Consider the following 14183-nt stretch of genomic DNA (forward strand, 5'->3'; position numbering starts at 1 on the left):
CTATAGTGACCAGAATCCATGACGAGAATTTTTTGTGAACAAAATATGAGTAACTTAATTTACTTTTGATGAATCATAATGACTGAATGAAAACAATCAATTGATTCTTGAAAATGCAATCATTAAATTCTCAAAATGGTTTTCGGACTAAAAATTGATCTCCGTAATTTGTATGGATTGACTGATTTCATTGCCGGGAAAAAACACGGGTGATTTTATAATTTTCCAAACTCACAACAATGGAATATTTTGATGAGATTGTGTATTGGACTGTCCTGACAAACCATCAGATCTCAATTACACCAGAGACAAACGACCGGTACGGTTGATTTGTCAGTGAAATGTACTTGTAAAACATTACCTGTATATCCTGTGATAACTCCTGCATAATATGCAACAAATATTTCCATCCGATCGCGATGGTAAATTCCAAACTGTCCATGATCTGACAGTGAGCAAGTGATGGCCAGCTGGGATGGCCGGCCATGAAAACTTGTGAAGCCCATGTGAAGCCGATTTCGTGACAGCGCCTCCTCTGGCAAATCATGAGATTCTTTTGAAAGAGGGCGCTGTGACCTCATCGTAGGAAATTTACATCCGCAGTTTCTTATATGAAGGCTGTGTCTTCACAAGGTAAAATATGGATGCAACCAACATAAAATTTCCAGAAATATGAACAAAAGATAGTTTTGCTTTAAAATATGTTACTCATATATTTGAAAAGAATAAAACTGGTTTTGGGAAAGCAAAAGCTGTTGTAATTGATTTACCGAAAGTCTTCTCTTTGACGTTTTCGGTCATAAAGTACACATGGCTTGCAATGTCAATGTATTGTAGAGGAAAATAGTAGATATGTAATGCGTTATATTGTATTTCCTGTACTCTTAAAATAGGGCAAGGTTCTCTAAAAGAACTTAAAGTATAGAGTTTTGTTGGTATGTCGCAATTCATTTCTTTTCGGTCATTTATGCCCGGATTGTCATAAAATAAGCAAAAGCTAGTGCAGTATAATTTTTGTGACACCGATTTAAGCAGTCATAAACTTGAGTCGTACATGTGTAACATCTTTATGCTGATGATTAATTTATTGTGGTCTTAACGTTTTTCAAGGGCAGATAAAACGGTATATATTCATCGATAAATTTGCAGTGAATTGCATTGTCAGTATTAAAACTAGAAATTCTTGCTTGGACTGTAATTTTCAGTTTTCTATTCAAAGGCTAGAAACCGTGTGTGCTTCATTTCATTATAGTTCATAGTATACAGTCTTATCATCCTGGAAATAGACATGTATATTTTATACAAACTTTCATTTGTATCCAGGATCAGCCTGAAGATTTTTTCACTTTTTTCTGTCACCAACATTCAACGATTACTGACTTATACATGTGTAAATGAATTGCGCAATAATGTAGATTTACCATTTCGATTGCTACTGAAACTGTTGTCAATCACTGTAAACTGACAAAACATATCCCACTTCCACGCAATGTAAGTCGCAATGTACACTTTCATATTCTGTGATGTAATTCTTGCATTAAATGTATCATACACGAAATCGTTTGTTTCACTTTATTTTTGAATTCGTGACGAATAAAAATGCAACATAGAGTATTTTTTTCATATCACAATGAATATTGAAACATTTCGATTTAAATAAGACGACATGACGTTGGAAAGCAAAATTTCCCCAAAGACCAAAGCAGATGTTAGAGTTAGTCGCCCCGAGATATCTCACTGATCCCATAACGGTTAGAAACTCTATGAAAGGATACAACATCTGCCTTTACTTGAATTTCTTGCATTTGCCATTTCTTGACCTGGAAAACATTTTTATCGTTTGTCTATTGACTGTGAATTCCCTAAGCGTAACTTCAACTGTTTAATTTTTTTCCTTAGAGGTTGGTGTGAATGACATCCATGTTCCTTTCAATCTCCTGTTCCCCCAAACTGACATGAATGTACAAACATTATTAATTGGAAGATTTCGATGTTCTGTTGTAACATCTTCCCAATGACAGTAATATAGTCAAACCTGTCGGTGTGCGCTTTTTCCTTGTAGTCCGTGTAGAACGCAATTATTTTTCTTCACGTCATCCGATATGAATATGAACGCCGGACATATTTGTCCGCATTATTTTGTCCACGAAGCCCACCAACTTGTAAATGAACTCGCCTAAATAGAAAAGGAAGGATTAAGGTCACAAGAAAAATATTGAACCCTTCCAATTAATGAACTCTCTGTATGAAATTGAGGTCATAATCCCATCAAAGTATATATTTTCTGAAAGCCTATAGATATTGGCAAATGCTGTTTTGTGTTATTTTATAATTGTTTACATCAGGATCTTGTGACAGTAAATTTGAATAACTAAAATAATTGTTTATGTTTCCATGCACTATAGGTACAATGCCATATTCAGCACATTAGTAGAGAGCGGCATAACTTTAAAGGAAAGGGACCACCAAACGGTCCATGCACACAAGCGTGACGATATCGCTCTCAGCGACCTCAGGGCAATGTTCATGTGCGTAATACTGTATTGCGCTACGTTGAAAACAGACAAATAAAAGTGTGAAATTTGCATTTTCTGAAAGTTTAACTTCTCGAATTCTCTTACATTCCCAAAAGTGCCCGATGTTAAGATATGAATTTTATAATAAAATATTTGACAGCAATCCTGATGGTGACATTGTCCTGGAGGTCCGTTTTACTGTCATCGTGAGTTTTTAGGAGAACCGTTTCACATTCTCTGTAGTCTGTTATTACTACCTTAATAGTGACTAGGGTCCACTGGCTCCATCAAGTTGTGCGGTCAACTATCACAAGGAGTGTCTTACCTTAGTTATACCTGGCGGCAAAAATCTCTACTCTCGCGGATTTTGCCAAGAATGAGACCAACTTTTTTGATCAAAATGCTAACCTTAGCACCTCTCATGAGGTTTCGCCAATGTATTTATATGCCGCACACGGTGAAAGATCATTTCATTGCCCTCTGAAGGTTAATATTCACTCTTGGCATTGTAGTGTACATGTGGGTGCGTTTACATTGATCCCTCTTTTTCATGTCGGACACATTGTATATGATATTGTAGCAGATGTAGACTTGCTCAAAGTCTGTTGGCATATAAATATCAAAACAGAGTAAATTAAGTAATAACGTTCAGCAGACTGTCGCTTTACTGGAAGGCTATTGCGTACATTACGGTGAGTACGCGATGCTAGGCCATGCAGCCAGTATAACTGCTTCTCGAGAACAGCCATGTGACTGGAATCATTCTTTACTAGATATTTAAGTAAGAAGTTCTGTGATCCCGAAACATCGAATCCCGGAGTAATCTTCATTATCGTCGTATTGGCGAAAATCGTAGTCGATTAATATATTTATTTATTTATTTATTTATTTCGAACTCCAACACAGATATGATACATTAAAAACCATATACATCCGCACTTACAGGAGGATTTTAGTAAAAAATACAAATAACATGATGTTACAGGACAAGAAAGCAAGTTAAAACAAATGACATGCACAACAAGGACAAAGTAAAAATTCAAAAGCAAATGCTTTTAGCTTTTCTTTTAAAACTCGAAACAGGAATGTTAAAAATTGGTAGACATTGATAAAAACTATTATATAGCTTTGGAATGCTATTAAAAAGTGAATTGCTAGTAAATTTAACTCTACCACCAGGTTCATGAAATGTCCGTTTCTGTCTAGTTGATCGCCCAGGAATGTGTAAATTAAAAATTGGTTGGCAATCAAGAAGGGCATTAATTGATTTGTGAAGAAAAACAAGGTCAAATAAGTGCGCCGTTTAGACAGCATTGGTAAATTAAACATAACACACATATCATCATATGAATAATCATCAAACCTTACATTTACAAGATAACACAAATATTTAACAAAGTTACGCTGTACAGCTTCCAGTTTGTCTGAGTACACTTTGTCAATACTATTCCAAACAACTGATGCATACTCGAGTTTAGTTCTAATGAATGTTTTGTAAACCACGAGCAATGCATCCACTGACAACCGTTTGCCAACCTTTTTAGCATGCCAAGTAGTCTTCGAGCATCAGTGACAATTGAAACAACGTGAGTTGAAAAAGTTAACTTTGTGTCTAGTGTCACGCCTAGGTCACTGTAACTATAAACAGTCTTCAAGTTGTGAGCATCAATATTATAATCCCTCTCAATTGGCAATCTTTTCAATGAAAGACGAAGTACTACACATTTGTCATAATTAAGGTGCATTTTCCATTTCTCAGACCATGTGGACAAGTAATTGATATCTTCTTGTAACATTGAACAGTCATTCACACTACGTATTATCTTAAACAACTTCAGATCGTCTGCAAAGCCTAAGGAGCCACATTTAAATTATCAAATATATCATTTAAATAAAGAATGAAACACAGTGGTCCCAGTTGTGACCCCTGCGGAACCCCGGACTTAACTAAGACAGGGTCTGATCTACACCCTTTAACATTAACTACCTGGGATCTATTAGTTAGGTAGCTACTAAACCAGTCAAGGAGGGCGTCTTGTATTCCATACTTACTAAGTTTGTAAACTAAATATTTATGATTTACTTTGTCGAAAGCTTTGGAAAAATCTGTATATATAACATCCAACTGTCTTGTCTCATTAACAGCAATACGAGCTTCATTAAGCAAGACAGATGGATTAGATTCACATGATCGCCCAGGCAAAAAACCATGCTGTTGTTCAGACAAAACACACTTTACATGGTTATATACATGCCTTGAAATCATTTTCTCACACATTTTCGAAACAATTGACAAAAGGGACACTGGGCGATAATTTCTAACGTTAGTTTTTATACCCTTCTTGTGTATAGGTACAACCAAGGCTTTCTTCCACTTTGTCGGGAAAACTCCCTCATGGATAGACCGATTATATATGAAAGTTAGTGGAATGGAAAGTGCATCAGCACATTTTTTTAAAACTATCGCTGGCAAATTATCATCACCCATTGCCTTATGTTCATTTAGGGCTAAAAGTTCCAACTTCACCTCTGACACAGATATAGTGAACTTACGCAAAGGATCATGTAATTGAGTGTCTAATTCAGGAATGGTAATGATGTCATCATTTGTAAAAACAGATTCAAAGAAGGTATTGAAAATATCGGCCTGAGCTTGCTCGTCACAAGCTTCATGTCCATCCAACTCTATAGTACCAGGATACGCGATTTGTCCTCAGGAATACGCGATTTTGTCCCTTTCATACAAGCTGAAGTAAAGGAGAAAAATCGCTTGGGGTTGCACTTGACATCTGCTGAAACAGATGCAACATAATCATTGTATTTCAATTTCGCCAGTTTCTGGAATGAGGTACGAGCCTGCTTGAAAAGTTCTATATTCTCAGGCACAGGTATACGTCTTTTGGCACGATGTCTAAGTTCTTTCAATTTTAAAGCTTCAATAAGCTCTGCATCATACCATATAACGACGGTTTCAAAATTTCCAAAACATGGTTTTGCGGAAAACGTATTCAACAAGATTCGTGTAAATAACGATTTATCTGCACAGTTTATATTTCATAAATATTAGTGATTCCGTTAATATGGAATTTTCTAGGGGAAGATATTGAAGATCAATCGAGTCCTTATAGAGTTACATTTTAACAGTTCAGCATTTGCAAGGGTCAATGAGATTGTTACAGAGATCAAACAATCATATTGTATTCACTGATAAAACATCAAGATGGAAATGATCATCTAAACAGAAAGAGTGAAGAGCCGTGATGAAACCAAGGAGGAAAATCATCTTCAGGAAACAGACACTGCATTTCATCGTATGAAATCCCGATATTAAACGTATGTAGGTTGATGTGTGATGGGATTTTATATAGTCAACGCAACATGAAAGGGGTCATAAAATATGGCACTGCGCGTGCGTAGCTTCACACTTTGAAGGTGAAATGAACACGTCAACAAGAAAACACACTATGATGGTTGCATAGGGAGGGCATATGATCCATTTCGTGTTATGACTGCATGGAATCCTTGTAAAACTTCAACAGGCAAGTCTGGTTGAATTGGGGGATTCTATTACATCGTCACACTCAAGGAATCACGTGACATGATATTCCAAAGCAAAAGATGTGTGAATGAAACAATGTTTGAATGATGCAAGATGGTATGTGTATTGTCAAAATTACACAGAACGAAAATAATTGCCAGCACAACACACATATGATAGTATCGTACTCTATTACTCTCAACAACAATGATTTTATTCAATCTAAACTTCCATAACATTGTTGGCAAAATCAACAACATCCTAAACTATTAGTTTGTCGTATTTTTTTAATGTGGATGATGATACCAGAGTGTGTTCGATAGGAAAAAAAAATATGTTTGGCCAAAACAGTGACAACTGCTCTCACATTGACAGTCTCAAACTTAGCTTGTTGATTCAACACCTGATGCAGTCAATACGTCACGAATCCATCGACTTATTAAAGCTTTTCTTTGAGACAGCATTGAAATAAGAAAACTGATTGGCCTTGTATGCTGCCCTCTACGGTCAGTTGGGTCGTATTATTTCAATGAGGGAATAGCAGATTTTAGCCACCTTTTCAAAAGGCCGTGTGTTTAAATTAAATTATATGCAGTGTGGCCGACTAGATGATTCTCATAAATAGAAGTAGAGGACATTTTTCAATCATGTTATTCACATATATTTTCAACATAACAACACCGTCGGAGGAAGAACAAAGAGTTCGTAACTCAATGCCCCGCCACCTAAACATTTTAAAGTATTCGCTTTGGTATCGTTTTCATCAGGCATGTGTAAATGCACCTATCAATGTTTTCCACCGGGGGAGGGAGTGAGAGAGGGCCTATCGGGGGAGGGATGAGAGAGGGTCTATCGGGGGGGGGGTGAGAGAGGGCCTATCGGGGGAGGGATGAGAGAGGGTCTATCGGGGGAGGGATGAGAGAGGGCCTATCGGGGGAGGGATGAGAGAGGGCTATCGGAGGAGGGGGTTAGAGAGGACCTATCGGGGGAGGGATGAGAGAGGGGTCTATCGGAGGAGGGGGTGAGAGAGGGCCTATCGGGGAGGGATGAGAGAGGGTCTATCGGGGGAGGGGATGAGAGAGGGTCTATCGGAGAGGGATGAGAGAGGGTCTATCGGGGGAGGGATGAGAGAGGGTCTATCGGAGGAGGGGGTTAGAGAGGACCTATCGGGGGAAGGGGTGAGGGAGGGCCTATCGGGAAATTTTGCGTTTGTTTGTAAGCCATGTCAAATCCCACACCCATATGCTACAAAAATGTGTCAAATACCAAAGATGGTGATATCAATAGAAATTAAAACTCTGCAAGAGTCACATCATGTATCATTTCAAATGTATTGATTGAAAAAAACTTTTCCATAGTTTTTTGTAACTGAGAATTATTACTTTTGGGTGTTTCTTATGGTTCAAATTTTATTATAAATCACGGCAATGATTGTGATTAGAAGTTACTCCAAATTTTATTACAAATTGTGCTAGTTCAATTATTACAAATTACTCAAAAGTTTATTACAAATTGCGCTAGTTCAATTATTCTAAAATTACTCCAAAGTTTTATATTACAATTTACTGCAGTATTACAAATTACAGCAAAATTTTATTACAATTTACTGCAGTATTAGAAGTTATGAAAGTATTACAAATTACTGTTCTACAGACCCTATGCATAAAAAGCATTCTATTCCTCTATACCCTAATAAAAATTGCGGAAGTAAACGACATTGACACAAATAACACAAAAATATTACGTTTCAAATTGCTGTCGATTGTTGTGTTCGTTGTTTGTTGAGCATGAATGGTTACGGCGAGGAGACTATTTGTTGTAAGGTGTTCCCAAATATAAGGGAGGTAAACAGACTCATTACCAAAGAAGACATTATCTTTTTAATGTAAGGAAGCAGTAAAGAATTGCTAAGTAATGTAGAATGGAAGTACAAGTTACGGAACTGTGAGTAAAACCATATTTTTTGCAGTTTTAGCTACTATAGACTATAGTCTATAGAAGCTATTGGGATGGGTATCCGTCCGGCGTCCGTCGTCAGTCTGTATGTATTTATGTATGTATGTATGTATGTATTGTATGTATGTATGTATGTATGTATGTATGTATGTATGTATGTATGTATGTATGTATGTATGTATGTATGTATGTATGTATGTATGTATGTATGTATGTATGTATGTATGTATGTATGTATGTATGTATGTCCGTTTGTGAGGCGTCCGTCCACTCAAATATCTTGAGAACCGCAGTACTTACTGATTTGATATTTGTTGTGTAGATGAAAAATATGATTTTGAGAAACTTTTTTTTTTAATTTTTTGATAATGTTGAAAATAGGCAAATTAATGCCAAAAAAGGCATTTTTGGTAAAAAATCTTCTTCTTCATAACCGCTGGTCAGACAGCTTTATTATTTGGTATACAGGTCCCTAGGGACAACCCAACTTACATGTAGATTTGTTCAAATTGTGATGAAATATGCAAATGTGTATTTTTAAGGAATTTTTTTGTCATTTTTGGTCAAAATTTGACTCACATTGTATGTAATTCTTGTACTGTATAAACCCTATCAATTCAGCCAGAAAAAAAGTTAATATGATTTTAAATAATTGAATAATCATCAAAGCCAAAATAATTTTAGTGTAGAATTATCAGAAAGTTCAAATTTTTTGACAGTCCATAGTGAAATGGTTACCATCTTAGAGGATTAAAACATGTAAAGGCAACTTTCCTGAATCCCAACTTTGACATATTCTGAACCGTCATTTATTGTGCCCTATATGTTAGGCCAAAAAAAAAAAAAGAAATGTTTCTGGTCAGGCCTTTCTTTAAAAAATGGTGCGGCGAAGCGGCTTTTTTTTTTTTTTTTTTTTCCTCCTCAAGGGAGGGAGCAGGGTCAGTTAAAGCGCCAAAGCTTAGCGGCTAATTTGCATAATCATTTGCATATCATTAATTATATTTGCATATGGATGTAAGCTTGCACATGCATCCACACATACATGTACACTCACAACAAAATGCAATGGTAACACAAAAGTGTGCAGTTTGAACATCATGGAAACTCTTTATTACACTTAAATAAATCATCACAGTATTGTAATTACAATTGCAATTAAAACAGAAGATTCAGATTGAAACTTTGAGAGCAAGAAATGGTTCGTCTGATTGGAGTTTCATTAATACATATATTGCTAATAAATTGTCAAAACTTGCCAACAAAGAGGAAAATTCACAAGTTTAAGCTTTACACAATTCAAATGCAATTGAATTTTATATCATTTTTGAACGACAAACACCGCGAATAATTTTTCATCACGGGGATAGATTTCAACCAGCGGCCCCCCCCCCCCTCCCCGCATAACTTCTACTTCCACTGAACATCGTCGTTCGATTCTTGATTTTAAAAATACCACCAAGATGATCACAAGACATGAACTAAGTACAACTAGAATCCCTCGAAAATCAGGTGTAAAATCTTTCAGAGAACGTGTCAGAGTGGACCACACGCGACGCCAGGATCAATGTCAACACGTTATGAACCTGTCGACCAACATGGCCGCCGCCATATTGAAATTTATGCAATGTGAACTCGATCGCGATCGTGATCGTACTCAGACAAAACTCATCGTTGTACAATCATAATCAACCTCACCAGTCAACTCTTGTTTCTTTTGCGGTCCATTTCGTTGATCAAAGCATGGGAATGTGATCAAAGGCCCTGCTAGTGCTACAACGCCTACCTCTGTGAACACAGGCTCTAGTAGAGTCAATGCAGGCGCTAGCCGCCACTGATACAATAAAATTGATTTTTATTGTATCAGTGGCGGCTAGCGGTTCGCCTGCATTGACTCTAGAGCCTGTGTCTGTGAACACTTGTCCGCGATGTATACTGTCTTTGTTGGTCGTAATAGTCGTTCTGGAATGAAAATTTGTGAACAACCCAGCCGATTCTTCTATTGTTTTAACGTTCCTCTCAACACTTCCGGACAACTTATCTGATGCATACCATACTTCACACCTTCCACTCTTTCACCAGGTTAAAAGTTGCAGTGAGCGCTTATGTGTAGACAATGCAGGCATCAGCTGGTAGCTACGCAGAGCGTGTGAACTAAAGGATGGCGGGAATATCGTAGCGGGGAGAATCACAGCGTAGCGGGGGGGGGGGGGGGGAGGCGAAAGCGTAGCGGGACCGCTATGGCCTGGGATAACACTGAGTTTTGTAGTTTTATCAATATAGTAACATTTAAATGTTCATGCAGTCACTGATCATGTGCCCCAAAGAATTTTCTTTCTCTTTAGCCGTTTTGGTTTGGTGTTATAGTAATCAGTAGGCCCTATGTAGTTTGCCACAGCCGCCGGCCTCAAACCAGGAAAAAAAAAAGGGTGACGCGCTGTTGTTCAAGTGACGCGCGCGCTGACCAGAAACATTTCTTTTTTTTTTTTGGCCTTATCTCAAAGAAATTGCTCGTGATAGTTTGTCATGATAGGGTGGTCAAATAATAGAGATAGAGAAAGTTCTAATCTTCATGTACGGTTGACTTGCTGAGGATAAAATAAAATTACTTTTTGAGGAAAAAAATAGAGTGGTCAAAGTGATAGGGTTTTTATGGTAAAGCTGGGCTGTAAGATTCCTCATGTGCTATTTATAGCAATTATGCAATCTGTGTAAACAGTGCAATGAAAGTGTTACATGACTCCTTACAATGCTTTTGATGACCTTGAACTTCTTAAGTTTCAAACATTTGTCTCTTCAGTGTGCTTTCTCTGAGTACGTACAGTCTCAACTTATTAAACAGAAATTACTTACAATATAATTTGAAAGTTAAAATGTGCTTAGTAAGGATGAAAATAACCAGCCTAAGATTCTTTATAACCTGACAGATACATGTATGCTGTATTTTTATGACGTAAAGCTTGATTTAAGCAAGTCTTGTTTACTTTAAATAGAATGTAATTAACCCTCGTTTATTAGCTACTATAGACAAATATAGTATGTACCATAATATTATGTACATGTATGTATGTATGTATGTATGTATGTACGGTATGTCCGTTTGTGAGGCGTTCGTCCACTCAAATATCTTGAGAACTGCAGTACTTACTGATTTGATATTTGTTGTGTGGATAAACTATATGATTTTGAGAAACTATTTTTATTAAGTTTTTGATATTGTATAAAATATGCAAATTAGCACCAAAAAAGGCGTTTTTGGTAAAAAATCTTCTTCATTACCACTGGTCAGACAGCTTTGTTATTTGGTATACAGGTCCCTTGGGATAACCCAACTTAGATTTGTTCAAATTGTGATGAAATATGCAAATCTGTATTTTTACAGAATTTTTTTTCCCATTTTTGGTCAGGCCATCCTGAAATGAGCTATCAAAGATATTCACCTTCTTCATCAATACATGTGTCACAAAAGGTTATTCTCTGCATAACACAGCAGAGCTCTGTCAACTGTTGAGTCGCTTGTTTTTCAAAACCGCTGGTCAGACAGCTTTAATATTTGGTCAAGTCCCTAGGATGACCTTAGTGAGATAATTTCATACAGTTAGGAAATACTTAATTTTGTATCCATGTCTATCGTAGCTTCAGGGACTTTGGCCCTATGTTTTAATATATGGCCCCTGTTCCATAATAGGAGAGTCTGTTTGATGTCATATCCGCCATAGCCGGCCGACATGCTGAGTCAGTCACGGGCCAACTCGACGTCGTAATGGCGATGGACGTTTGTTTTCTCTCCGGACAAGGGCGATTTCATAAGTCACAGCATAGTCACGGTCTTAATGACCGTCTATGAATTTCACTGGTGACTGCAGCGAATTTCAAGTTTTCATGCATAGTTTTCTCTCTTTTTCGAGATTAAATTTAATCTGTAATTTCTCTTAACTACTTCTCTTTTTTCTCCGAGAATTGCATTTGCAATTTGATATTGAAACATGGTACAGGCCACTTATCATCAACTGGTCTGGTTCGGAAATCGTCTCTGTGTTAGCTTTGCTATTTAGTCATTGCGGTTCTCTATTTCGTTCGATGCCCGTTGATTTTGCTACTAGCCTTATTTACACTACCCACTACGATTACATACTATATGACTTCCAAAAGACAGAGAATAAAGAATCGACAGTTCCGATCGCAAATATATCTGCATGGTCGACTTCCGATGTGTTCTCTGAAGAAACCGAGTAAACCTTCAAAAAGCTGACTAAACGGCCCTAAGGGCCACCACTTCCTCCAAAAAGAGAACTCAGCTACTGTAAACGCACATGTTCAATACTTATCCACGGTCCCTCATCACATTGATTTCACACTGATAACGTCAACCCACCCTAGTGAACAGTAAATATCTGAAAACAGGCAGGATTTGTAAATTTCCCGATTTCCGGAGTTTTTTTATTAAGGACTACGAGACTGAACACAAGTTTTACAAACCATTGCGAAGTACGGAATAGATTTTGAAATTATACATTTGGCGAATTTAAAAGAATGAGCTAGCCCGCGTTACGAAACAATCGGATGGCTTCGGTTTAAAGGTGTGTTGCTCTCATCCTTGTTTGTTATTTATCAATGTATTTTAGATGGACTAGTATTAGTAAGGAGAGAAATTTTGCGTCAGTTGGTTCGGTTGGTTTGTTGTACTGCGGGTAAGTCGACCAAACTCATCGTTGTAGGCACATTTGTTGTGCACTTTGCATGTTTTCCGCCATTTTAAATTGGATCTGTGGTGTGATCATCGGAAAGTTTTGTTTTGTGAGTGTCAGTACTTGTTTGGTAAGATGAATCAGAAATAGACAAGGTGCTAATAACAATATCAATCAACCATCCATCGATCCAGCTGACGAGGCTGCAGATGTGAACAACAAATGATTTGGCCCTCTATTGTTTCTCTTGAAGCTTGTCACTGATACTTGTCTTCTTTTGTCACCAAAGTAAACAGGCATTCACATTAATGACAGCTTGTTACCAGTATTTGCTTTTTCATCAAAACTGAACACGGCAAAATGCATATCAAATAAGCTGGTTATCTGTGATTTTACGGATTGAAAGGCTCCCAGAAAATTATCACCGCCGAATTAATTAACGGGCAAATTAACAGAAAGGACGATGATTAACGTGAGAGACATGTTAGTTATGTGCAGACTGCTTCAAAGCATGAACGGTGACACTTTATGAGGTCAACAAATTCATAATTCAGTAGCTCTATGCTGTACTTTACAAAATCTCAAACAAATCTAATTTGGGTGTTATGTCCTAGTGGTCGCGACTGCAAGCGGAGCCATCTGTGACACTTCGCCACCGGCCTCTCGATGAACGACTCATAAGTTGACATTGTATGCTGGGAAAACATAGTATTAAACTCCGTGACAGGCAGGCAAGATAAGACAAGGCGTTTAGGTGCGTAGATCTATGTTTATAAAAATTAAAATGACATCACCGATCATTAGAAACGTGGTGTTAAAGAAGATAAGTTATTGTTTTGTAACAGAAGACCATGGAGATCATTTTTCTTTGAGTATAGTCTATTTTTATAGCAAACTTGTGAAACCAACATCTGAAGAGTAACTTCAACACTTGTGGTTTTGTTCGCTATAAAGTTAGTTAAATTTTAGGAAAGTATCTTTACATTTTCGATATCTTTGCAATGCCAATGTCCAAACCGAAGCCATATCCGAAAGATCACACAATCAGTTCCAGACGGTGTAACTCCCCACCTCTCTCTCTCTCTCCCGTGAAGTCTAGCCATTTCGATGTTTTATTTTGTCGATATTACATGGATTTAACCATTAGACAGTTCCCCCTCTATTGTCTTTCATGGTCACCGCTCAGTGTTAACGTCAATTTCGGGTATCAGATGTGGTATCTGTCGTCACTCCTTTTTTATTCCTAGCATGTTCAATGTCAAACTCAAAACGCGAACACCGCTATATTTCATCCGACTCTAACTTCGATACTTGACGATACTAGACTTGTCAAAGTGCGGGTGAATTGAAATATCCAGTAACTATCGAAGATTTAACCACAGCACGCCCATCTTCCTCAGTACGACTCTACCTCCCTCTAACTTCGATACTTGACGATATTAGACTTGTCAAATTGTACGTAATAAATATCCGATATATAGGCCATCT

At 37.3% G+C, this 14183-nt stretch overlaps 1 protein-coding gene across 1 annotated transcript in view; it reads left to right on the forward strand.

Moving 5' to 3' along the window:
- The window catches only part of LOC139125442 (fibroblast growth factor receptor-like), a 108223-nt gene that overhangs the window by 71024 nt on the left and 23016 nt on the right, over nt 1–14183 (forward strand). The gene's annotated exons all lie outside the window — the stretch shown is intronic.

The sequence above is a fragment of the Ptychodera flava genome (assembly GCF_041260155.1).
Source record: "Ptychodera flava strain L36383 chromosome 3 unlocalized genomic scaffold, AS_Pfla_20210202 Scaffold_25__1_contigs__length_14229661_pilon, whole genome shotgun sequence".
Taxonomy (NCBI): domain Eukaryota; kingdom Metazoa; phylum Hemichordata; class Enteropneusta; family Ptychoderidae; genus Ptychodera; species Ptychodera flava.